The following is a 27,256-nucleotide window of genomic DNA, read 5'->3' on the forward strand; positions in this document are numbered from 1 at the left end:
TATTTGATTTATTATAAATAAGACTTTTGCTCAGAAATATTGAGAATTTATTGATTGTACAAAAGATTTTCAGTGGCACATAAGTGAAAAGAATATTTGTAAACATTTCAGTTCAGGTAAACGTTTACAACAATCTGACCTTTCTGAGAAATACAGTGAAAGAATAACTCCTCCATTTGATGCAACTTGGATTAAAACTGTTAAATTCTGTGAGAAGCAAGAATTGAGCCAGGATCTGATGTCGGTCATAGATCACATGCAACTCCAAGCAACGGATGATCGAAGATCAAAATAGCTGAATGAAGATAAATCTGATATGAGAGAAAAATAGAGATAAAGAAGAGAATTTAAAGAAGACTCTCACCGAGCTATCACTTCACTAGTGAAGGTGAGAGTATATTGCTTATTATATAGAAAAATAATAGCATATACAACCAAGAGGTGCATTAACTCCCACCTCCATAAAAAGTGGGAGGTTTTACCTACTACCCCATAAAAGGTGGGAGGTTTTTACCTACTTGGTAAATGTCAAAATATGTGGCATAACCTCCTTACATGAAAACAAAAAAGGAGTTATAAGAGGTGGCACATAAGGCCAAAAGAGGGTGAGAAACCCAACTACCCCATAATCCACTTAGGAAATGACAAAATATTGGTTATGAGAGGTGGCACAACAAGCCAAAAGAGGGTGTGTAACTCAACTACCCATGTGAGGTGGAGAGTTACACATGTAGCTAATGTATTCCACCACGTGTCCTCATATTAACCACACCTAATAACCTAAGCAAGCTTAATAATATATGTGTAGGAAAAATAAATACCCCATAACATAAGGAAAATAAAAAAACCTACACTAACACCCCCCCTTAAGCGTAGCTTAGGTGGGTGAAAAGATGGGTCCCGGCAAATGAGGCCATATTAGGTACCCATGTACATAAATATCCCCCCCAAAAGAAGAAGGCCCCCATAAGAGGAATAGACCCCCCCTAAATAGAGAGATAGAAAGAATGAAGGACTAAGAAGCCCCTCCTGAAGTAGACACCTTTTGCATCCCAAGCAAAGATCGCAAATGAAGGAACTTGCTTTCGGTGAAAGGTTTGGTGAAGATGTCCGCAGTTTGCTCTGATGTAGAACAATACTTAAGATCAATGATGCCTTCCGGAAGGAGCTCTCGAATATAGTGCATATGTATCTCAATGTGTTTCGTCCTCTGATGATGAACTAGATTTCTTGAGATTTGTATAGCACTCTGATTATCACAAAAGATGATGGTAGGCTTTCTAACTGGAATACCAAACTCAGTGAGAATATTCTGAAGCCAAATAGCCTCAGTGGTGGCATTGACTGCCCCTCGATACTCGGCCTCTGTCGATGAAAGACCAATTGCAGATTGCTTCTTGCTCGACCAACAAACTGGACCAGAACCAAGTGAGAAGCAATACCCAGAAGTAGACTTGCGATCCTGAGAATCACCTGCCCAATCTGAATCCGTATATCCTACCAAGTCAATATCCACACCTGCTACATACTGAATTCCATAATTGTGAGTACCCTGAATGTAGTGGAGGATCCACTTAGCTGCTTTCCAATGCAACTCATGTGGCTCCTGCATGAATCTAGAGACCATGCCCACAGCATAAGAAATGTCGGGTCTCGTATGAGTCAAATAAATGAGGCTTCCAACAAGCTGTCGATATAAAGTGCCATCAACCAAGGGTGAAGAGCACTTAGCCTCAAGTTTGACCCTTGACAAAAATGGAGTAGGTGCAGGCTTACAATCAGCCATGTGAAATCTGGAGAGCATATCAAGTGCATACTTGGGTTGTCCAAGGAAGATTCCTGAAGATGATTGAGTGATCTCAATTCCCAAGAAGTAATGCAGAAGACCCAAGTCTGACATCAAAAATCTATCATGTAGAGCAATTTTCACTGCTTTGATGGTGGATGAGTGACTCCCTGCGAGTAACAAGTCATTAACATAGAGAACCAAAAATGTGAGAGTTTCATCCTGTTGCAGAATGTATATGTTCGGATCAGAATGGCACCGAGTGAAACCAACTGTCAGAAGGAATGAGTCCATCTTCGCATACCAAGCTCGAGGAGCCTGTTTGAGGCCATAGAGAGACTTTTGAAGTCGACACACAAGTGAAGGATCCTGAACAAACCCATGTGGTTGCTCCATGTAGATTTCCTCCTGAAGGTCACCATGAAGAAATGCACTCTTCACATCCATCTGATGAACTACCCAACGATGAGCTGCAGCTATAGCAAGAACAAGTCGGATGGAATTCATCTTAGCAACTGGAGCAAAAGTCTCAGAGTAATCAACCCCTGGAACTTGGGAAAAACCTTTTGCTACCAAGCGAGCCTTATACTTATCAACCGACCTATCCGCTGCAAATTTTGTTCGATAGATCCACTTGCATCGAACAAGTTTCCTTCCCTTAGGAAGAGGAACTAAATCCCATGTGTGATTCCTTTCCAAGGAATTGAACTCTTCTTGCATTGCAGCATCCCACTTAGGAACACCTGAAGCTTCTCGAAAGGACTGTGGATCAGAAGCTGAAGCAATGAAGAGATGTGGAGCTTGCTGAAATTGTGACCTTGTTCTTCTAGTATCTAATGGATCACCAAACCAATCTCCTGCTGACTCAAAAGTTTGTCGAGCCCAAAGAGGCACTGAGGCTAGAGAGTCTGGGGGAGAATCATCAGTCTCTGAATGATGACTATGAGAGGAATGTGAATCCTCATCATCACTGTCACCATCTGAAGTAGAGGAAGAAGACTCCTCATCAAGATTAGGAGGATTAAGATCCTCTGAAGAACTGTCATCATAATGCAATTTCTCCAATGTGATAGTGGATGGAGAGGTGGTATGAGAAGAACTAGAAGAACTCTCCTCAAAACGAACACTCCTCTCAATGAACAACTCATGAGTAGTGGGATGGAGAAGCCTATACCCTTTGACATCATCTGGATATCCAACAAATATGCAAGGCTTACTCTGCGGATCCATAGCCTTGCGTTTTTCAGCTGGAATGTGGGCCCATGCAAGAGAACCAAACACTCTAAAGTGTTTAACTGTGGGTTTTCGACCAGTCCAAGCTTGAAAGGGAGTTACCCCCTTCACAGCTTTATGAGGAACTCGATTCTGGATGTAACACGCACAGTTGATGGCCTCTGCCCAATACTGAGGTGCCAAAGACTTGGAGTGAATCATACAATTAGCCATCTCCTTCAAGGACCTATTTTTTCGTTCTGCTACACCATTTTGTTGAGGACTGTATGGAACTATGTGCTGCATGTTGATACCTTCTGAAGCACAAAACTGTTCAAACTGATTATTAACATATTCACCCCCATTATCTGTACCCAGAATCTTGATGAACTTCCCAGATTGTTTCTCTGCAAAAGCTTTGAAATCTAGAAAATTTTCAAAGACTTCAGACTTTTGTTTGAGAAAGTAAACCCATGTATATCTAGAAAAGTCATCAATAAATGTCAAGACATATCTAGCCTTGCTGAAAGATGGTTGTGGAAATGGTCCTGCCAAGTCACTATGTACCAACTCCAATAGTTGTGTAGCTCTCCAAGCTTTACCTTTATCATACTTCTCCTCTGGATGCTTACCAAGAATGCACCCCTGGCAAACTCCATCCGAAAATCGAATAGAAGGCAACCCTGAAACCATTTCTTGTTGACTGAGTTGTTGCAAGTAATGGTAGTTCAAGTGGCCAAACCGTTGATGCCACAAACAACTCACCTCATCTGCATGAGTGAGTAGAACTGTCAAAGGAGAGTCAAGAACAAAGTGAGAAAACTGATATAATCTAGAATGATGATCTGCTTTTCCCATAGCAACAGTAGACCCATTATGCATTTCGTTGATTACCACTGCATCTGGTGTGAACTCAACTCGCTTGCCAGAACCAGTGTGAGTGATCTAATAAACAGATAGGAGATTATTTGATAAAGATGGAACACAAAGGACATCTTGAAATGTTCCTTCACCCACATCAACAAACCCTCTCCCATGCACTTCAACAGGAGTGTCATCACCCATTAGGATGGAAGGCATAGAACATAGCTCTAAAGATGTGAAATCATCTTCTGAAGAAGCCATGTGGTGTGAAGCACCTGAGTCAATTATCCGAGAATTTGGTTGTGAAGCAATAGCAACTAGGGCCTTACCCTTTCCTTTCCCCTTACTCTTATCTATGTCCTTAGAAGATCCTTCCGATGAACTCTGTTTGACTGAATCAGGAACCTTGATATTATTCTTTTCAAGAAGATTTGAAAGGTGATCAATTTGTTTCTTTAAACACTTATGTTCATCATGACCAGGCCTCTTACAATAAGAACACTTGACCTTATCCTTCTTAGGTTGTTCACCTTTTGATGAAGAGGTCTCATTGTCTGCTTTTGAAGTAGCAGATTTCTGATCTTTCTTCTTCTCACCTTGGTTCTTTTGTTTCTTATCTTGCTTACTAGACCCTTTATGTTCTTTTGTGCCTTGATTTACAACTAAGGCATGCGACTTAGAGGGCTTTATTGTACCCATTTGAACCAATTTGTCCTGCTCCCTAGTGAGTTCTGCAGCAAAATCATCTAAAGAAGGCATTTTGAATGTGGTACCTAGGGCACATTTGGTAGCATAGAATGTAGAAACAAACACTGAATAGTTAGGACCAAGCTTAGAAAGAATACTCAAGATCAGTTGCTTATCATCTTTCTTAGTTCCACACTGTTCCAACTGCAATCTTATAGACTTAAGTTTAGTGAAGAAGTCTTGTATAGTATCAAAATTGGTTGGATTCAACCCTATGAGTTCATTCTCCAATTGATGACCTCTTAGTTCATCCTGCTTACCAAAGAGGTTTCCCAAAGTAGTCCATACTACATTTGGTGTAGTAGCAGATTCAATGTGAAAAAGAAGGTCAGGAGAGACTGACATGCACAATGTACCAAAAGCTTCATCACATTTATTAAACCATTTAATCTTTTCTGCAGCATCTTGAGGTTCAGTTTCAAGTCCCATAGTAACACGATGATATCCATGTCTTTTCAGATATATTATCATCTTAGATTTCCATTCAAAGTAATTATATGGTGTTAAAAGTGGAACTGTAGATGCATCCATGATATCAGAAAAGAAGATTGCAAAGAGTCAAGAAGAGTGCAAGAAAGAAGACACAAGAGACACCCCCCCTTTTCACTAGTTTTTGAAATCACCCCCCCCAAATATTACAAGGTTGGCACTTTATAATTAGTGCATTTACAAGGCTTTTATCAGATTACAATGCTTTCTAAGGCTTTAATGGCCAAAATAGAAAGTTTAAATACATATAAATTTAACACAAAATCTGAAAAAATTAGCCTTATAGCTGCTCAATGTATCTTAATACCTTTCCAACAACTATTCGTTTTTGTAAAATAGAGTTGTGAGAAGAAAGATATGATCTATAGAAGGGAAAAAAAACAAAAAAAATGCAGCTGATTCAACCTACAATATCTAACAAAGAAGGGTAGAATATTTCAATAAGACCTGCAATTATGAAGAGTGCTCATTTCCAGCTTTCCGTCAAGTACTCATTTGCAAAAAACTAACACCCGAGGCAAAAGTTATGCAACTTTTAAGAAAGGTTGCTGAATTTCCCTGATAGAAAAATGACTTAAGCCTTGTTGAAACTCAATTTCTGCAACAATTATTAATTTTCTAGAAAAACCCTCCAAAAACCAGAAGTTTTTCGATGCTGGGAACAAAACCCAGAAATCTTTTTTTCTGAAAATGAATGGAGGTTAGAACACTAGGGCCGAAATGAAAATAGCTCTAGTAAAATATTTCACTCTGATTTTTTTTACTGTGTTCTCCAAACTTTGAATTTGGTGAAATAAAAGTCACTTATGATTTTCACAAGCTTTCTGGACACTCTGGAAATGCTAAAGAAGCCTCCAATATTACCAAAAATGCTGCAATCACCCAGATCTCAAAGAACACATATATAAAACCAGATTTAACTAGAAGCTTATTTTCCTTTAAACTGTTCTGATTTTCCAGATCACACAAAAATGCAGGAGAAGAGCATACTTGGTTTTTAAGAAAAATATTAGCTATCTAACAATCTCAAATCTCTCAAATAAATCAGAAAAGCAATGAGCTATACCAGACAACACGGCTCTGATACCATGTTAAATTCTGTGAGAAGCAAGAATTGAGCCAGGATCTGATGTCGGTCATAGATCACATGCAACTCCAAGCAACGGATGATCGAAGATCAAAATAGCTGAATGAAGATAAATCTGATATGAGAGAAAAATAGAGATAAAGAAGAGAATTTAGAGAAGACTCTCACCGAGCTATCACTTGACTAGTGAAGGTGAGAGTATATTGCTTATTATATAGAAAAATAATAGCATATACAACCAAGAGGTGCATTAACTCCCACCTCCATAAAAAGTGGGAGGTTTTACCTACTACCCCATAAAAGGTGGGAGGTTTTTACCTACTTGGTAAATGTCAAAATATGTGGCATAACCTCCTTACATGAAAACAAAAAAGGAGTTATAAGAGGTGGCACATAAGGCCAAAAGAGGGTGAGAAACCCAACTACCCCATAACCCACTTAGGAAATGACAAAATATTGGTTATGAGAGGTGGCACAACAAGCCAAAAGAGGGTGTGTAACTCAACTACCCATGTGAGATGGAGAGTTACACATGTATCTAATGTATTCCGCCACGTGTCCTCATATTAACCACACCTAATAACCTAAGCAAGCTTAATAATATATGTGTAGGAAAAATAAATACCCCCTAACATAAGGAAAATAAAAAAACCTACACTAACAAAAACAAGTCTGCTGCTCCAATGTAGAGTCAGTGTTGGAAGAGAGAGAGTCGCCTGATAATATAGTAAGCCAGAAGAATCAATGATTATAATTGCAACAGTCAAACCATGTGAGGAATTCATGTTCCAGCCACAATCCTGAATCAGTCCTCACACTTTGCGTAAAAGCACCAGCCATGATTTAAACTACATTGTCATATGTACTTCCAAAAGAACCATACCACCACGAACTGGTCAGGATTGTTTGCTACACAAGCCGCTCGCACAAAATAGATACATCCTGATGATATTTATTCAATAATCAGCCTTCTATATTTATTAACCCTCAAAATTAATCTTTTAGGGTAGTTGTACAGAATGCATATATTAAAATAATAGTGTAATATTGGTATATGGTCATCTTAGTCATTTAGTTAGTATTTAGAAACTTCCATTCATGTCTTTTGTCTTTAGTTAGTTTTAGGAAGTTTTCTTTTTGTCTGTTATGGAAAGATCCTTTTGTAATCTCTATTTAAGGAGCTTTCGTATTGAATATCAATCAATTATCATTTCATGGTATTAGAGTGGGTTAAGTTTTGACAATTTTTTTTTGATAAGTAGAAGGTATTTTCCACAACAAGTCAAACTATGATATTGTTATCAGGGTTCAACTGTGTAGTTTTTTTTTTTAAATTCGTGGGTATTTACCTAAAATTAGGTTTCAAAATTTTTTTATGATTTTTAATGAAAAATCATGGTGGTGTTGTTGCTTGAAAGTTTTTTCAGAAGTTTTGACAACTTTTAAAAAATTCATGTTTTTTTCTTTCCACTAAAAATCATGAAGCGTGTTGCTATTTTTTGGGTTTTCTAATTTTCTTTCCACTAAAAATCATGGAAGGGTTTTGCATGATTTTTTCCATAAAAATCAGGGAGAGTTTTGCATGATTTTTCCTAAAAATCGTGGTCATGGGGTTTTGCTTTTTTTTACAAAATAAAGTTTTTTGTGAATTTTTTTCACAAAATTGTGTGTGATTCCAGCTTTGCATCAAGGGTTTGACTATTTTTTCCACAAAATCTTGGTTTCTTTCAGCTTGTTTTTGGGTCGCTATAGGGTTTCTAGAGCTAATGGTATTATTCTGCAAAAGTTTTCGATGATTTTTTTACAAAATCATGTTCCTTCAAACGTATGAAGTTTTTGAGAAGCTGATGTTTATTTTTGTATCTCTGAATAGCAGGAGGGATAGCTTTGTTACCCAACATCATGTTGGAAGGATTGTGGTAAGCTTGGTCTTTACAGTAGGCTCAAAGGACCAAGTTGGTTTTCCTCCATGTGGTAACCATGGAGGGTCTTAGCAGCAGGCTCATGTTGCAGAGCATTTTGAGTTAATTATCATTTCAGTATAAACCTTTAGAGTTAATACAAGCATCGATATATTTCACTCACAATATATGCTTTGATCCCGAAGTTTGTTCAGCAAAATGAACTGGTAAAAACTTCATTCATTAATCTGAGGAAAAGTTACATTTATATAAATTACAAAAACACTGTAGTTATTCAATAAGCTACCTACTTCTAACTACCTGGTACTGTAGACATAATAAATACAATATTGACCATTAACAATATAAGGAATTATTATTCTAACACCCTCCCTTAATGGTCAATCAATCAAAAACACCAAGTTGCCCCCTGAATTTTACAAACTTATTTGGGCTCAAAGACTTGGTGAGAATATCCACAGTCTGATCCATTGTTGGAACATACTACAACTAAACTGATCTGTCTTCTACTAGCTTGCGGATGTAATGACAATGAAGCTCGACATGCTTGGTACGTTCATGGAAGATTGGATTTTTGGCTAGTTTGAGCACCCCTTGATTATCAATATACAAGGGAGAAGGACCTGACTGCAGCATCTGCATGTTAGAAAGTATCCTTCAGAGCCAAACTGCCTCACATGTGGCCTTGATTGTTCCCCAGTATTCGGCTTCGGTTGAGGAAAGAGCCATGACCTGTTGCTTCTTGCTGCTCCAAGTGATGACACCAGTACCCAAATTGAATACGTACCCAGAAATGGATTTTTTGTCAACCACTAATCCCAATCTGAGTCAGTATAACCAATCAACTTTGGATCGTTGTTCCTGCTATATAAAATGCCATAGTCGAAAGTGCCTTTCACATATCGCAGCACTTGCTTCGCTGCAATCCAATGATCAACTTTTGGGGCTGTCATGAGGCGAGAGATGTAGCTGACAGCAAAACTGATGTCAGGTCTAGTGGCAGTGAGATAGATGAGGCTGCCTACTAGTTGCCTAAATTTGGTTTCATCTACTCTAGGTGAATCAGACTTGGCTGATAACTTCAGCCCTTTGTCCATAGGAGTGGAAGCAGGTTTACAATCCTGCATTCAAAACTTGTCAATCCAACTGCGGGCATACTTGTACTATGAAATAAAGATACTGTCATCAGTTTGCCACACTTCAACACCTAAGCAATAATGGAGAAGCCCCAAATCTGTCATGTCAAAAGCTTGGCACAAGTCCCATTTGATGGCTGTAATCAAATGTGCTGAATTACCAGTAATGATCAAGTCATCCACGCAGACAACAAGAAAGAGGATATCACCATCGAAGAGTTTGACATACAGATTAGTGTCAGAGGGATTGCCCTGAAAACTATGTTCAACCAAATACGGATCAATCTTGAAGTACCAAGCTCGAGTGGCTTGCTTCAGGCCATACATGGCTTTTACCAGTCTGCAAACTTGATGTTCCCGTTGTGACCTTTTTCACTCATCGCCCCATTGCAAATGGGGATGCTCCCTTTTTTTCCTGCTTTCTAGGGGTTTTGTTAGTGCTTGTGGCCTTCCACTTCAGTTCTGCTCGGTTCTATCAAGTTTTGAATGGTTTGAGTCTAAAAGATTGAAAGTCAGTTTTTGCAAGCCAAGTGATAACAGAGTCTGAATATCGTCAAAGTGCCTAGAAAGGCCAAAGGACGAAGAACAATTGATTTGAATGAATTTGAACAACTTTCTATTTGCACCCAACTAGATCACTTCCTACTTCAAAACAAAGATGCCATGGTTAGGTACCTTATAAACATAGGAGCCAAGCTTCCCCCAAATTATAACCTTGAAAACTTATATGAGGGAAACCTTCTGAATCATTTAGAGCCCTGTAAATTAAGACAAATACCACAATGACGAGAAGCTTGTAGATCAAGATGAATATCCCGATAACCCTAATGGTTTTCCCAACACTAAATAAGGTTACGCCCAACTAGATCACTTCCTACTTCAAAACAAAGATGCCATGGTTAGGTACCTTATAAACATAGGAGCCAAGCTTCCCCCAAACTATAACCTTGAAAACTTATATGAGGGAAACCTTCCAAATCATTCATCAGAATCTCATCCATCAAACAACCTATCAAACCATCCCTTAACCCTTCTAAATCCTAAATCCACCAAACTATCCATCAATCTATATAGTCCCTCATCCATTAAGCCATACATCAACCCATGTGATTCCTAATCCATCAAATCGTGCAGCAAACCCTCCATCAACTGTAGTATGCTGCTCTATTTGCTGCCCAATTTTCTTTTGCACTTCTTTCATCCACTCAGCTATGTTTTCATTAACTAAATATTATTTATGATTTAAATATTATATATCATCAACATAATTTATATATTTAATAATAAATAATAATACAATTAAAGTACAAAGAGGATATAAATAATACAATTAAAGAGGATATTATATATTAGCAATACGTATGACAGTCATATATAATATCATATATAGTGGCAGACCAGATCTGACACATGTCAGATCTGTCTGCCTTTACAGCCATTAGATAGACTAATAATTAGTGTCTAGGCAATGGTAGTGTTAATAAATATAATAGGTAATATTATTTGATTCATATATATATATATATATATATATATATGTTTTCGCTTATCAATGAATATAACCTAAATGTAGCAATTAAATTATTACTTAATAAATGTTTATTTATTAATTTAATATATTTAATTCGAATATGAAATAAATGTAACAATTATTATTAATTAATTAATCAATGTTTATTTAATATTATTATCAATTAATTAATATTCATTTATTAATATCTGAAACTATGATTAATTGATTAATATATATTAATGAAATAATAATAATCAATACACCAATTGTGAAAAGGCATAGAGTCAACGATTAAGGTTAATAGTAGCGATTAAGATTAATAATCATCATTAACGACAACGATTGAAGTCTCATGGTGCAATACTATCCCAACAATCATATTATCGCTATCCCAATCAATCATAAGGAAGCGATCATTATTCATAATGCAACGATTGGTAGTATCAGCGATCATAATTGTGAAACAAAGAGATCATACGTCTCCATCTAAAAGAATAACGGAGAACCAAAGTAATCACTTTAATAGTCAATGATTTATTAAGGAAAAGAAATACATGTATGAGTTGAATAGAGATATATAACAAAGATTAATTAAAAAGTATTAAGGAAAAGGCACGTTACATTGAAAAGTCACAACCTTTCTATGAAAGGTTATATGAAGGATATATAAGGAGGGAAAGCATGAGGTATACGGGGGGGGGGGGGGGGAATATAAGAGGAAAACGGAGAAGAATAACTAGAGGCTGTATGAAAAATAGTGTTAATAACTTATATTAGATTTACTTATAAAACAAGAAGTTCATACAGATATAAAGGGTGCAGAGCAGCCAATGGTAAGGGGGAGGAAGGGCAACGGAATAGAAGTGGGAATCACGATCAGAGCAAGCACAAATCTGACACGACTGCTGCGGATAGGTAAGGAATAAATATTGTTATATGTTAATGCTTACTTCTGTGTGTATTAATGGATATAAATAATTAATATTATAATATATACATTAATGAATGACTATTCTAATAGTTAGGTAATGAAGGAAATCAATGTTAATAAATGTAATTAATGTATATGTAATATTTATGATAATGAATACTTTAATGAACACATTAATGAATGGGGTTCAGATATTAAGGAATAAGTATAAACCACATGTTAATGAATTTGTACTAACATACGTAATGAATATATATATCAATGCCTAGTAGGAATATATGTTAGGAACTAAATGTGAATATTGGTTAATGAATATTTTAAGGAATATAGGTAGAGAATACATGTTAAATCAGGTATTTTTACATATGGATTATGGAATAGGAAAATAGTAATAAAAGGCAAAAAGTATTATAAATGTAATCACATGTTGGAGACTATAGGGAGGTAACTCCCTTAGTCTAAGGGAGGGATTATGATAATCCCTAGGGCAGTATATATATTGAATACCTATATGCATATGTATGGCTTGGTTGACTAAGTTAACCAAGAAGAGACGGATCTGGCCGGTCCCCTCCGAGGACTTGGGTGATGAGGTGCATCACCCAAGGCAAGGAATGGACATAGGGTCCTCCTTGGATGGCTTGAGTGTAAGAAATTACACTCAAGATAGGAATCAAATTAACCTTCGATTTCTTGGAGGGCTTGGATGTAAAAAATTACATTCAAGACAGGAGTCGAATTCACCTTCGACTTCCTGGAGGGCTTGGATTTAAGAAATTACATTCGAGACAGGAGTCGAATTCACCTTCGACTTCCTGGAGGGCTTGGAACCAAGATGGGTTCCAAGAAGGCGAGCCTCACGGTCGCCTAAGGACATATCTTCGTATGGCATTCATATCCTTTTTATTAGGTAAGAATTGTGATTAGTGTTAATTAAGTATTTTTAAGTTAAATTGCAAGTTAGATTAATTATATATATATATATATATATTTGTTGTATTCAAACAATCTATTTTACAGAACAGTGATCTCTAACTAGTAGAGACATTACAAGCTATTTTTAGAAAGTTTTCCCTATTTTTTAGGGATGTTTGTTTTTTGCTTTTTCGGAATGGGGGCCTGGGGTTTGCACTGGTGGCACTGACCTGCTTCAATCGTGATCGAAAATTTTCAAGTTTTGACCCAAAAAAGCTAAGTTCCTATATTTTAGGGGGTCATGGCACATTCAAAGGATAATCAGCCCGAAAAATCATCTAAGTCTAAAATGTCATCCTGATCCTCAAATGTCCTGAAATTTGGCTAAGTTTGGAATGTCAACCTGATCTTGAAATTTGACTAAGTCTGGAAAATTGAAGAATCCTCCAAAAACTAGATTTTGCATTATAACTCCTGGAGGTCTAAAACCACTCTCAAACAGCCTGACAATATATATGAAATATAACTTTTAAGTATAAGAAAGAGAAAACACATATTGGAATACCACTTTTACTAAAATGTTATATTTCATATATAGTCCGCCCTCTTGAGGCCTTCCAAAACTCCGCCCTTGGTGAAGTCATTCAAAAGTCCGCCCTCATGAGAAGTGAAGAAAGTCCGCCATGTTGGAGAGGTGCCTAAAGTCCGCCCTTGGAGATACCTTTCAAAGTCCGCCTTGGTGATGAGGCCATGAAGAGGGAGCACAAAACTCCGCCCTCCTTGGTGTCCTTCCAAAACTCCGCCATTTGGAGGGAGTATAAAACTCCGCCATGCTTAAGGAAGGGGTATCAAAGGCCGCCCAAGGAGAACACCTTCCAAACTCCGCCATTGGTTGAGGTCACTCTAAATTCCGCCATGCTTGGTGGAAAGGTTTCAAACTCTGCCCTATGCCTTGAGAAGGTAGTCAAAAGTCCGCCCATGATGGTGTGCAAGCCCCTCAAAGCCTCTCTAAACTCCGCCCATGGAGAGAGCCTTCAAAAGTCCGCCCTCTTGGTGATGTCTTTAAACTCCGCCTAGCCAAGGTATGAAGATAGCCATGTCATCTAAAACTCCGCCCTATGATGGAGAGTCCCCAAAGTCTGCCTTGGTTGAGGTCACCCAAAAGTCCGCCATATTGAGAGGTGCCTAGAGTTCGCCATGTTGGAGAGGTGTCTAAAGTCTGCCTTGAAGCCTAAGCTAAAAAGTTTGCCTTCATGTGCAAAAGGTATCAAGTTGAACAAGGTCCGCCCTATGACATGATGGTTGAGTGGTGTGCAAGCCTCTCTAAAGTCCGCCTAAGGTGATGAAGGAAGAAGCATATCTATGAAACTCTGCCTTGAAGGTGTTAAGGGTAGCAAGAGGTAAGTCTAAGGCAAGCAAAGTCCGCCTTTGAAGACATACAAGATGGTTTCAAAATGAGTGAAGTCCACCCAAGACAAAAGATGATGCCTATGTTGAAGAAGTCCTCAAAAGGTGAACTCAAAAGTCCGCCCTCCTAACATCACGGTCAACTAAAAGTCCGCCCTATGTTGGGATATAGTTCCAATACTTGTGCCAACACTCCAAATAAGTCCGCCATGTGATTATGGAGTCAAGCAAAGTCAACAGCAAGTTTGAAAATAAGTTTAAAATGCAAGTGATGTCATCAAATCCATGAAAGAATTCGAATTGCTAACTGAATTAGAAAGTTTTTGGAATGGAAATCATAAGGAATCTTGCAGACTTGAGAAACAATTCGAACTTAAAATCCAAAATAGAAAGTTTTCAAAGACGATATATTGGAAGATTGACAAAGAATTCAAACTTGTAGCCAATATAGAAAGTTTTTAAGGATGTAATCTTGAGGATTCAGTTCGAAACAGAACTCATAATCAATTTACAAACTTGCACTTTGTAAACCAAGAAGAAGATTTTCGAACTTGAAGGGATGACAAGCCAACTAAAGTCTAAAATAGAAACTTCCTCCATGAATATTCAGGACTGAAGCTGATTTAGAAACATGAATTGGAAGGATATTTGTGAAAACCAACTCTAATACAAATAAGACATTCCTCCTTTCAATATTACACAACAGAAGTTCGAACTTTCTGAGCAAATTAAGAGCAAATTTCAGAGTTATCTTGCAGGTTGGAGAATTTACATGTGAAAACCCCATTCTCATGGCTAAGTATGAAAATGAAATAAAATCTCCAAACACTTAGCCATTCGCAGTCTCCATTTTCTTTAATCCAAGATAGATTTTTTAACTTATTTTCCTTTGGTTTTACAGGTTGCAGTATGGGGAATGTTTCACAAAGAAAATTCCAATTTCCTCAATTATGACGAAGGCATGGAGAAATTCTTCTCCAAATTTCAGGGTATCAAGAAGTGGGGCATGATCACATCAAATGTCTGAAGAACTTGATCCCATCATTTCATATTTGCAAGGGGTTATCTAGAGCTTTTACCCTCCTCCCGCGCAACATAATTTGGCAATTGAAGGCAGGATCATCATATTAAACACAAATGGAGTTTCAAGCCAAATTTAGAATTGAAGACAAGACCATGAGCAAGGTTCGTCCAAGCACACAGAGGGCCAAAATTTGGCTAAGTATGAGAAATACTCCAGGAAGGGATTTCTTCTCCAAATTCGAGGCACTTGAAAGAATCTCAAGACATCAAGAAAGAAAAGTTCTCAGACTTGGTGAAAATATGGAAAAGTTAAATAAATTTCCAACTTCTTGAAGGATTTCATCTCTTGAAGAAATTAAAAAAGACAAGCTCCCAAGAAGAATCAAATGGTGACAAGAAATAATCAAATTTTCATACTTAGACAATTTCTTGACACAAATTGGAGAATTCAAGGAAGACATCCAACATGTTGAGGTGGCGCCTCGTCATCTTCCAACCAATCAGATTGTTTCAAGTCAGCATGTCCAGGTTCGATGAACCTGACTTATCCAGAAGCTTCTAGGAGGGCACACTTCACAATGCAACAACCTTCTATTTTCATTGATGGTTCATATTTAGCAAGGACAAGTGTCCCAAATGTAATTTTCTCATTGGTCGGGGGTAGTTCGTTTTGGGGAACCCTAATTAGGGTTTGTAGCTTTCAATCTGGGCCCTTGATCATTGTTTGATCTCGACCGTTCATTTATTTTTGAAAAACTATATAAGGCTACCTCCTCTCATTTGGAGAGTGTGAGGTTTTTTACATATTGTTGCATTAAGGTCATTTTTGAATAATATATTGCATGTGCACTTTCTCTTAAGGCTTTGTAATCTCTATTGTTTGAATGATTAGCATGGTTTCAATTTCCTCAACACATTAGTTAAAGTTAATTTAGATTTGCTTTCATGTTGTTAAAATTGAATGAAGGATTTGATAAGTGTTAATTGACGGTGTATCTCCACTCATACTTTTGGTGAATGGATGATTTCCATCTCACTGTGCAAAGTTAGTCTGAGCCTATCCTCTGTGCATGCCAATATTTCAATCATAAGCACAACCCATTGAAGATTGCACCCACTTTGTGTAGTTGTCCTTAGTGTGGCGAAGCAAAGTGTGGTTTCCCGAGAGCACCCAATTGATACCGTCTCTGGAGTTCATAGAATTAGATCAGCCTTCTCAAACCCTATCTCTTTTCTCCTTTTTGAAAGTCTAAATCCCAAAAAATCTAAAAAAAAAAGAGTTTAAAATTGCTAAATCCGTCTAAGTCCAACAGTTCAAAGACATTTGTTAACGTAAGTCCCCCTTGAGATTTTCAGCATACACTACCCAAGAAGCTATTTCACTAAAGTTGCTTGTTCGCACATATAGACCTTGGAATCAGTAGTGATTTTTCAGGAGAGGATAGAATGCCTTCGGGTATCCTATTCTAATGTTTGGTAGATGATAAAACAGACACCAACAGTTCCTTACTGGTAACCTTGAAGCCAGGAGGTTGAGTCGTATAAACTTCTTTTTGCAACTCGCCGTTGAAAAATGCACTTTAAATGTCCATTTGGTGACATTGCCATCCAAACCGAGCTGCAATGGCGAGAATAAGACGAATTGTACTCATCTTGGCAGTAGGAGCAAAAGTCTCCTCATAGTCAATTCCCTCCCGATGTGTAAAACCCCGAGCAAACAATCTAGCCTTGTACTTATCCAAAGTACCATCTACATGATACTTGACTTTGTAAACCCATTTACAGCTGATAGGTTTCTTCCCAGGAGGCAGATCAAAAAGAACCCAAGTGTTACTCTTCAAAAGACTATGGTATTCTGTCTCCATTGCCTTTTCCCACTTAGGAATGCCTTTAGCCTCAGAATATGTGTGGGGCTCATGGATGTTGTGGATGTTGGCCATAAGTGCAAAGTTGACTGTATTCTGCTGATTTATCTTGCAGCGAACTGATCTATCCTCAAGAAGCTCATCATCACGAACATCTCCTATTGTTTTGGCCCACCATTTAGGCCTCAGGGTAGAAGTACCAACATCTGGCATTGGAGAAACAACATCCATTGGAGTTTCTGGAACAAAGTCATATGGATGTGAATCCTAAGGAAAATCAAGTGGTGCTATATCATGACTGATAGATTGATGTAAGACGGGGTGGGAGTATTGTTGTTAAAACCCTAGTTACCCTAGCTAACTAGGTCACCGTGTGAAAATTGCTATAACTTCTTCCTCACAATGAATTAGAAACTCAAACCACCAGCAAATGGAAGGTAATTCAATGCTCTATCCATACATATGATTGTCCAATCAATTAGAATCCATGCAACACCATTCACATGTAGAAAACAAATTAATTGTAGAAAAATGAGCTTCCAATTAGTTGCCACTGATTTCAAATCAGATTTCAGAAATTCAAAATTTCAAAACTCACACCGTATCATCTGTTTCCAACCGTTGGCTATACAATTTATACCAAATTCTGCTCTTTCCCATAGTCACAACAGACCTTTTGGCTGCATGATTGTTCAACTCCCAAATTTTGAAAAATCAAATGTAGACATTGACATCGGAATAACAATCCCGAAATGACAAATCAATGCTGGACACTGACATCGGAATAACAATCCCGAACCGAGATCTTGATCACCCATCAAAATAATTAATATAGGCGAAGTACCATTTTATGCAATTCCAATAAACTTACCCCGATGTCCCTATTTCGGTATACCTATACTGAACAAGGCATTTGGATGTCTATCGACATATCCATCAACAGTCGACTAAACAGTATTTTCCAATCTCGATAGAGTAAACTATCCCGATGACAACTTTGACAACTTTTTACAACAGTGACGCTTTATCGGGTTAACTATCCTGATGACAACATTGATAACTGTTTTACAAACTTGCAAATTATGACTCAAAATTTGACATACCCACCTAAAAAACATGAAATGAGATTACAAATGGTCTCAATAGACCTTATTGAATCAAAATGACATGACCCCTAACTCCTAAGATTCAAACACCTAATTGACATGATAACTAGACTCTAGGTGCTCTTGCACCATACACCCGTAGAGGAAACATTTCATGCTCCTGATGAAATGAGATCTGCAACTGAGGCCCCATGTTGTGCTATATCCTCCTTTGACATCCATGTGGCATCTTCATTTGGTAGTCCTAGCCACTTGACTAGGTGCTCTTTATATACTTTCCTCCTTGTCCGCTTCACTTCTCTTGAGTCCAAAATGGCTTCAAGTTGCATAGGCTGAGCAGGTGGAAGGTCCTTGACCCATTCCATATTAGCATCTTCAGCTCCTTCTCCTTGACCTGCAAGATCGGATTCCTTATAGGGATACAAATCTGCTACATTGAATATAGGTGAGATAGCAACCCCCGGTGGGAGTTCAATCTCATAGGCATTGTTGCCATACTTGTGAACCACTTTACATGGCCCTATCTTCTTCATCATCAACTTTGTATACTTTCCCTTTGGCAATCTCTCCTTCCTCAAATGTGCCAACACTAGATCACCCACCTTGAATTGTTCATCTCTCTTCTTCAAGTCTGCCTTCCTCTTATACTTGTCCACATTCTTCTCAAGTGTCTCCTTGATCTGCTTATGGATGTCATGCATGGCTATTGCAAAGTCTTCACCTTGGGCACTCTTCCTATCCATTCCACTCAAATCTTTCAATTCATAGATACCTCTAGGATGCATTCCATAGACAACTTCAAATGGACTCTTCCCTATACTCCGGTTGATTGAATCATTGTATGCATACTCTGCTTGTGATAGGATTAGATCCCATGACTGATTGTGCTCCTTAGTTAGACATCTCAGTAGGTTGCCCAATGACCTATTGACAACCTCAGTTTGCCCATCCGTTTGAGGATGGTAGGCAGAACTAAAAGTCAGATTGATTCCTAGTTTTCTTCATAGTGTTCTCCAAAAATGTCCAATGAACTTTGAATCTCTGTTAGACACGATGGCTAGTGGAAATCCATGGATCCTTACAATCTCCTTAAAGAATAAGTTTGCAATGTGGGAGGCATCATTGGTTGTTTTACATGCAATGAAACGAGCCATCTTGCTAAACTTGTCTACAACTACATACACACTGTCATATCCCCTTGTGGTCCTTGGTAGTCCCAAAACAAAATCCATACTGATGGCTTCCCATGGTCTGTTAGGTATGGGCAGAGGTTGGTACAACTCTTCATTAGAACTTGACCCCTTTGCTCTCTGACATATACCACAACCTTCCACAAACCTCTTCACATCTAGGTGCCTCTTAGGCCAATAGTAAAACCTTTTGACCTGATCCAATGTCTTATCACATCCAAAATGTCCTCCTAGACTGCCACTATGCTTCTCTCTGATTAGGTTCTCTCTCATGGAACACTTTGGGACACATAACTGAGCTCCCTTGAACAAAAGACCACCTTGCAATACATAATCTGCATACTCACTGTGAAAAGACCCCTGTGACTGCTCACAAACAACAAACGCTTCATGAAAGTCTGCATCATTCTGATACATACCTCTTAAGGAATCAATTCCCACGCTTTGAAGCTGCACCTCTTTTATCATCATTGTCCTCCTACTCAAAGCATTAGCTACCTTGTTAACCTGCCCTTTCTTGTGCTTTACGGTGAAGGTATAGGACTGCAATTGCTCCACCCACTTCATGTGTCGATGACTCAACTTCTCTTGACTATTTAGGAAACTCAAAGCATGGTTATCTGTATATACCACAAACTCCTGAGGCAGTAGGTAGTGCCTCCATTTTTTCAGTGTTTGCACCATGGCATATAGCTTCAAATCATAGGATGAATACTTCTTTTTGGCTTCATTCTATTTCTCACTAAAGAAAACTATTGGCTTCCCTTATTGACTCAACACTGCCCCTATGGCATAGCCATTGGCATCACACTCTATTGTACATACCTTATTAAAATTAGGTAAAGTAAGGATAGGTTGATGTGCTACCCTTGTCTTGAGGTACTCAAAACTCTGATCAGCCTCCATGGTCCATTGGAATCTACTCCTCTTCTCTCCCTTGATGGTGTCTACCACGGGTGCCACAATATGACTGAAATTCTTGATGAACTTGTGGTAGAAGCTTGCTAAACCATGGAAACTTCTGACTTCCCCAACTAATTTAGGTGTTTGCCAACTGAGTATGGCCTCTACTTTTTTGTGGATCCATCTTCAAAGTTCCTTGTGAAATCACAAACCCCAAATATACCAACTCTTCCTTCATCCATTCACACTTCTTGAGATTGATCATCAATTTTTGTTCATCCAACCTTCTTAACACCTTGTCCAAGTATCTCAAATGGTCTTCCTTTGTCTTGCTGAACACCACTATATCATCTAAATATACCACTACAAACTTGTTTATGAACTCTCTTAGGACCTCATTCATGAGTCTCATGAATGTGCTAGGGGCATTAGATAGCCCAAAAGGCATGACAAGCCATTCATAAAGGCCTTTATTAGTTTTGAAAGCTGTCTTCCACTCATCCCCCTCTTTGATCCTTATTTGGTGATAGCCACTGTTTAAATCAATTTTAGAAAAGTACCTTGCTTTGGCCAGACTATCCATAAGATCTTCCATCCGGGGTATGGGAAATCTATATCTAATGGTTATCTTGTTGATAGCCCTTGAATTTGTACAAAGCCTCCAATCTCCATCTTTTTTGGGTGCCAAAATAGTTGGCACATCACATGGTCTCAAACTCTTCCTCACCAAAGCCCTTATCAAGCAATTCTTGGACCTTTTTCTTTATCTCCTCATTTTGTTGAGGTGTCATCTTGTATGGTGCCTTGTTTGGTAGACTTGCACGAGGAATGAAATCAATATGATGACTCACATCACGGATGGGAGGCAAGGAATTAGGCAACTCCTTCACTACTATACCCTCATACTTTTCAAGTAGGGTCTGCACCTCCTTAGGAACTTCCTTGCTGTCATTATCTGCTGCTTCTGAGATTGGTTTCTCCACAATGGCATATCCACACTCCTCTTCTAGGTTTTTCATGAACCACTCCTTCACCACCATTACACTAGGTCCTTCATGGACTGCACTCTCATCTTCCTTCAATGGGGTAAGGGTATATGATACTCCCCCTTTCTTGATGACATAGACATTCTTCTACCCATCATGTTGGGCCTCCCTGTCATACTGCCAAGGCCTGCCAAGTAGGATGTGGTACACATCCATGGGAATGATATCACACAAAATTTTATCCTCATAAGCACCAATTTTAAACTCTACCCAAGGCTGCTCACTGAGAAGTACTTGCTGATCCTTATTTAGCCAAGAAACCTTATATGGTGTGGGGTGATGGATCCTCTTTAGTTTTAACTTCTCTACCATCTCTACGAAAACAATATTATCAGTGCAACTGGAATCAATTACCACCTTACATACCTTTCCTTGTGCCTTAAATGTGGTTCTAAACAAAGATTTTCTTTGTGGTGTTTCCTTGATGGTTGGGACTTTGATCAATGTCCTCCTCATAAGCAAAGCTTCTACAGTCTCAGGTGCTGCCTGCAATGAAGGTGAATCCACACTTTCGGCCTCTTCCTCATGAACAATTTGTGTCCTCCTTTCTCCTCCATATGAGCTTGTGCTCGCTTTGTTTGGACATCTCCAAGCAGGGTGACCAACTTGGCCACATTGAAAACACTTCCTTAGGAATGTGTTTGATCCCCTTCCTTGGTTTCCAAATCTGCCTTGTGTTAGATCTCCTACCCCTGAATCCACCTCTTTTCTCATTTGTTTGTTCTCGCTGACCACTAGTCTCCCCTTGGTGCTTTTGGAATTGTGTTCTACCTCCTCCAAAGTTTCCTCTTCCTCTATGTAGTTGGTATAGAACACATTGTTATGTTTGATAATATTTGTTATCCACCGCAGTATTAATTATTTTTATTAAGTGAGTTGTCACTCTTGGGTAGTTAGGTGTCGGTTTGTTGACGGTTGTGTACCTCTTGGCAACCGTCAGGTTTTTTGAAATATATTGTGTACCACAAGGAAGGTAGTACGGTATAGGCGGATCTATTGTAATCCTTGGCCGATCAGCTCTAGTCTTCTTTGTAATAATTGCATGTGTGAATAAAGATATATTTTACTGTCGTGTTGTTGTGACCATTTCACACATCGCCCCATTAGAATGGGGACCCCCTCTTTTTGCTCAGTTTTGCCTGTTCTTCTCTCTGCTTTTAGGGTTTTGAGTAAGTGAGTGAGTCGCCTGGACTAGGGTTAAGCCTTAGGGTTTCCATTTGATATTTTCAAGCCAAAGTCCAACCAATTTTTGAAGATTATTAAACCTCCTCTCGAGGGTTGCAATTTTGAAATAAGATGAGTCTGTCAGGAAGTCAAGTATGTCTGTCTAGGTCCAGTTGGAATTTTGAAAGTGAGTCCAAATTTTACCTAAGTGTTAATGATAGAATTGAGCAATTGTGTCCAGGTGAATTTTGACCAAATTTTGGAAGGTTTGATAATTGACCCCTGGCCTTGGAGATGACCTAATTGTGCCTTGTGAAGTGACTGAAAGCCTAAATTTTGGATACTTTGGCCTATAGAGGTAAGGTCACTCCTGTCCCTCACCTAGGGACCAGGGCGAAATTGATATTTTATGCATCTTGGTTATTGACTTGTTTTATTTGTTTTGTGCAGGGTCGCCAGGAGATACAATCGAACATGAATTGAAGATTTTGAAGATTTTGAAGACTCAAAATGACAAGTTTTTTAAGGTTTAAGGCCAAATCGCTCCTGTCCCTCACCCAGGGACCAGGGCGAAATGGTTTACTTAGGGCATTTTGGGCCTTCGTTGATCGAACTGGAGCATCAAGGACGCAATAGGAGATGAAATCAACATGATGGAGCACCCAGACTTAGTCATTTGCAATGAAAAGATGAACATTTGACCTTAAAGACAAAAATCGCTCCTGTCCCTCACTGAAGGACCGGAGCTTGTTTCTCAAAGTTGCACTGTCCTTGCAGGACCAAGACAATTTTTTGATCGGAAGAGATCAAGGAGGGCATGTTTTGTCCATTGAATATAATTTGAGTAATTGGCAAGCAAGGAAATATGCTAAGATGACAAAATCGCTCCTGTCCCTCACTGAAGGACCGGAGCTCGAATTCCAAGTTTGCCTTATCCTTGCAAGATTTCAATGATTTCGCGATTTGAGAAGGCCAAGGAAAGTACGTTTTGCTCGTTGAATATAATTTGAATGGACCACAAAGGAGAAAATCTACCCAAGACACAAGTTCGCTCCTATCCCTCTCCCAGGGACTAGGGCGATTTTCAAATGAAGCTCCTGTCCCTCACTTAGGGACCAGAGCGATTTTTACAAAGGACAAGTTTTGGACAAAAGAAAAGCGAGTTTTAAGTTTGAGATAAAGGAAGGAAGGCTTGATCGCCCCATTGAAGATAATTTTGAAAGTTGGCGAAACACAAGTGGGCTTATAAATACAAAATCGCTCCTATCCTTCAGTCAAGGACCAGGGCGAAATCTAGGTTATCCAGCCTCCCCGTCCGAATTTGAATGGGTCCAAGTCAAGACACGAAGTCAAAATGATGTTTGGAATGCTTTAAGGGAAAACAAAGTTTCAAAGACCGCAAGGCTGGAAGAGTAATGGCCAAGGCGCTCCTGTCCCTCACCAAGGGACCAGAGTGAAATAGTCAAGTATGCCTAAATTTTAAATGCTTCTTTCGTTTCAAATGTTCAAGATGGAGTAAGAAACAATGTTTTATGCCTTGAAGATCATTAGATATTGATATAATTAAGGATTTGTGCCATAAATGCAAAATCGCTCCTGTCCTTCACTGGAGGACCAGGGCGATTTCTATAGAATCAACCATTCCCTTCAAAAGCTACGTCAAGGCAAGGTTACACAAGGTCAAAAATGTCTTTCGAAGGACGAAGAACAAGGAGTTAACGTCAAAAGTCGACAAGTTTAAGCTTAAATGCAAAATTCGCTCCTATCCTTTAGTCAAGGACCAGGGCGAATATCCTTAGAAGAACTCATTTGGTATTGAGGAAAAGAGTTTGGCATGCATAAAGCAAACGAGGAAGATCATCAATTGCCCTCACAACTCGATTTGGCAATTTGGAAAATGAAGACCAAAAGCAAGAAGTAAAATCGCTCCTGTCCCTCACCAAGGGACCAGGGCGAAAATCTCCAGAATATCAAGTTTGCTTTACAAAGGACGAGTTAAACATGCGTAGAACAAACAAGGATGATCATTCCTTACCTCGCAAGTTGATTTGACGATTTAAAAGACAAGGGCCAAGTAAGAAAAGCAAAAATCGCTCCTGTCCCTCACCAAGGGACCAGGGCGAAAATGGTTTAAAAGGCATTCATTCCAAAAATGGAATAGGTTAAACTCAAAATGCCAAGCGAGAACCCCATTTTGGACGTAAAGGATGAAGTTTCAAACGTAAAAAATGAAAGATGGAGGACCAAAATGCATGGGCACTCTTGTCCCTCTCCCAGGGACTAGAGCGATATTGATGGATGTCCCTTATTCCTCCCATGCTTAGGTGCCAATATTTTCGAATTACATTATAATGCCAAATTCGCTAAAGACTTAAAATATTTAATTAAATTGGCATTTAAAAATAGCGCATAAAGCATTTAATAATTAATTTAGCCTTTTAAAAAATCAAAATTATTAATTACAAAGGCATTTAAATTAATTAATTATTAAATTAATGAAAAAGGGAGAGCGCTTGGGGTTTTATTTTCGTATTTTTATAAAAGTCGGCCTCCTTTTTATTTTAATTTTGTTTATTTTTGGCCTTATTTCCAAAAGTCGGCCTATGGGAGAGTGTAATGATGAGCGCCTATATAATGGAGGTATGTTGAGCATGTTTAAACCATCATTCAATCATTGTTCATGTGCGATTTGGAGAGGCGAACAAGGAGCGAAATCTCATCCAAGGAGAAGAGCAAAATTTCAATCCAAGAGGGAGTGCGAACTTTGTTAGAGGTTAGAAGTGGAGCAAATTTTCCCTCAAGGCACGTTGAAGACCCCAAGGCTAGTGAAGTTGATGAAGGAGGTGCATTTGCTAGAAGAAGCTCATGTTGAAGACTTCAATCCACATTTTTGCCTAGCGAACTTCCTTAATTTTGCATCTTCTTTTTTGGAGTTAGTTCTCAGGGAAAGGTATGGCAAGATCTCCCTTGTCCAAATTTTGAATTTTGAATCGTCCTAGCCTCAATTTTGAATTTTGAATCCTGAATTCCAAATTGCATCGTTATATTTAGGAAATGATAATTCAAAGATTTATCATGAAGTTTCCTAAATTTAAACTTTAATCCAGTCTATATTTCTACATTGCAAAATCCATTACTCATTATGAAATGTTGTGTAGGTGTCACGATGGCGACCCTGAAGACAGGAGCATCCACCAGTCGTCCAGCCCTCATGAAGGAAGATCAAAAGAATGAAGAATTGGAGACCAAGATCGTTTCGAAGTGGAGCAACATTGGAGATACCAATTTGGGAAACTTCAGTGTGAAGAAGTTTCAAGAGGTCCCTTACATTGGCAAGCCATCACCTGTCGCAAGGAGAATAATTGAAAGTGGCATTATCAAGGCAGTCGGCTTCCCTCCGGCAGTCCAGTGCCATGAGTTGATGATCGAGTGTGCTCGCCATTACGACGCACAATCCAGATCAATCGTGTCCAAGGAAGGAAACACTTTGGCTTACCTTTCAGAGGAGGCTATAAGTGAGGCTTTCCATCTTCTAGAGCACAGAGATATGATTTACAAGAGCTTAGAAGGAGCCAGGTCCATGTACGAAGATGATCCAGACACTTGCTTGAGCATCATCAACAAGAATTGGTCACTCAAGAGTCGTCCTCGCTTGAGCAAGATTCCAAACACACCACATAGGATCGACTTCCAGGAGGAGTACAGAGATTTGATAACACTACTCAACCGAGTTACAGGAGCTCCTCAAGCCTTCTATTTTGAGAAGTGTATGTTCTACTTCATCCAAGTGATAGTTCAAGGAAAAGGAACAATTCATTGGGCTAGAATGATTAGCCATTGTTTGGATGTGCAGTTAAGAATACTGAAGGCTACCAAGTCCTTCCACATGAGTTCATACATTATATATGCCTTGATCAGGAGTTTTGAATATGCAGGACTACCGCACAGAGGAGTGATCGGAAGAGGGCCCGGGGAAGTCAGAGTTTGTGATTCCTATGATCATTTGCATCATCCACCAGGAAGTAACTACAAGTTAGTCAATGATACCTTCATGATGAACATCACCAGGACATTGCAAGGTGGGATTCACAATCGGCTATCTCAAGATGCACAAGAGCTTGTAAAGAGGTATGGTGCTTGGTTCATCCAATTCCAGAAGTTTACATATATCAGAGTTCACGGATGTCTTTCACCTCCCTACATGTTGCCGAGATATCTGACAGATAGAATAGTGTTACTGGAGGTGACCAGACAGTTGGCAGTTTATGCAAAGGCATTCAGACACAGGCATGGAAATGGAGTTCCTGTGCCAATCATACTAGGAAATTCAGTTGAGGTATGTCCTAATGCTCTAGCCATGGATGACGCAGAACGGGAGTTGGCCTTATATTCATTTTCATTCTTCTCTTTGAGAGAGAGTTTTGATCCTTATGGGTATATAGAGGAGACAGTTGGTAGAAAGTACAAGCATGAGTTTCAGGTAGAGGACTTTTTGATGAATCTCTCAGATGATTTTGAAGTAAAAAGAAAGATGCATTCCAGATTGCCTTTAGACTTCATCAGGAAATGCAAAATTTACAGAGTGGCCGACCAAGCTCAGGACAGTGGCAGACATCTCCAATCATCCTATGACCGAGAAAACAAAGCAGTGAGGATAGATTGGAACGAACCTGAGATTTTGGATCTAGATGCTTTGATGGCTCCAGTTTTGTCTTGTACTCGCAGATGGGTTGATGTGCAACATCAAAAGTTGAGAGAGCAGGGCGTATCTATGACTTTTACTTTGGAGGAAAGGCCAGGAGAAGGAGGGGCGAGTGTGAGTGAAGGTAATCCTCATCCCAGAAGCACAAGCGAAGGCAATCTTCGAAGCGCAAGTGAAGGCAATCCCCATCCTAGAGGCTCAAAGAGAAAAGAGGGACCTGAGAAGAGGGAATCTTCCAAGAAGAAGCA

Source organism: Cryptomeria japonica, chromosome 6 (genome assembly GCF_030272615.1).
Source record: "Cryptomeria japonica chromosome 6, Sugi_1.0, whole genome shotgun sequence".
Lineage (NCBI taxonomy): Eukaryota > Viridiplantae > Streptophyta > Pinopsida > Cupressales > Cupressaceae > Cryptomeria > Cryptomeria japonica.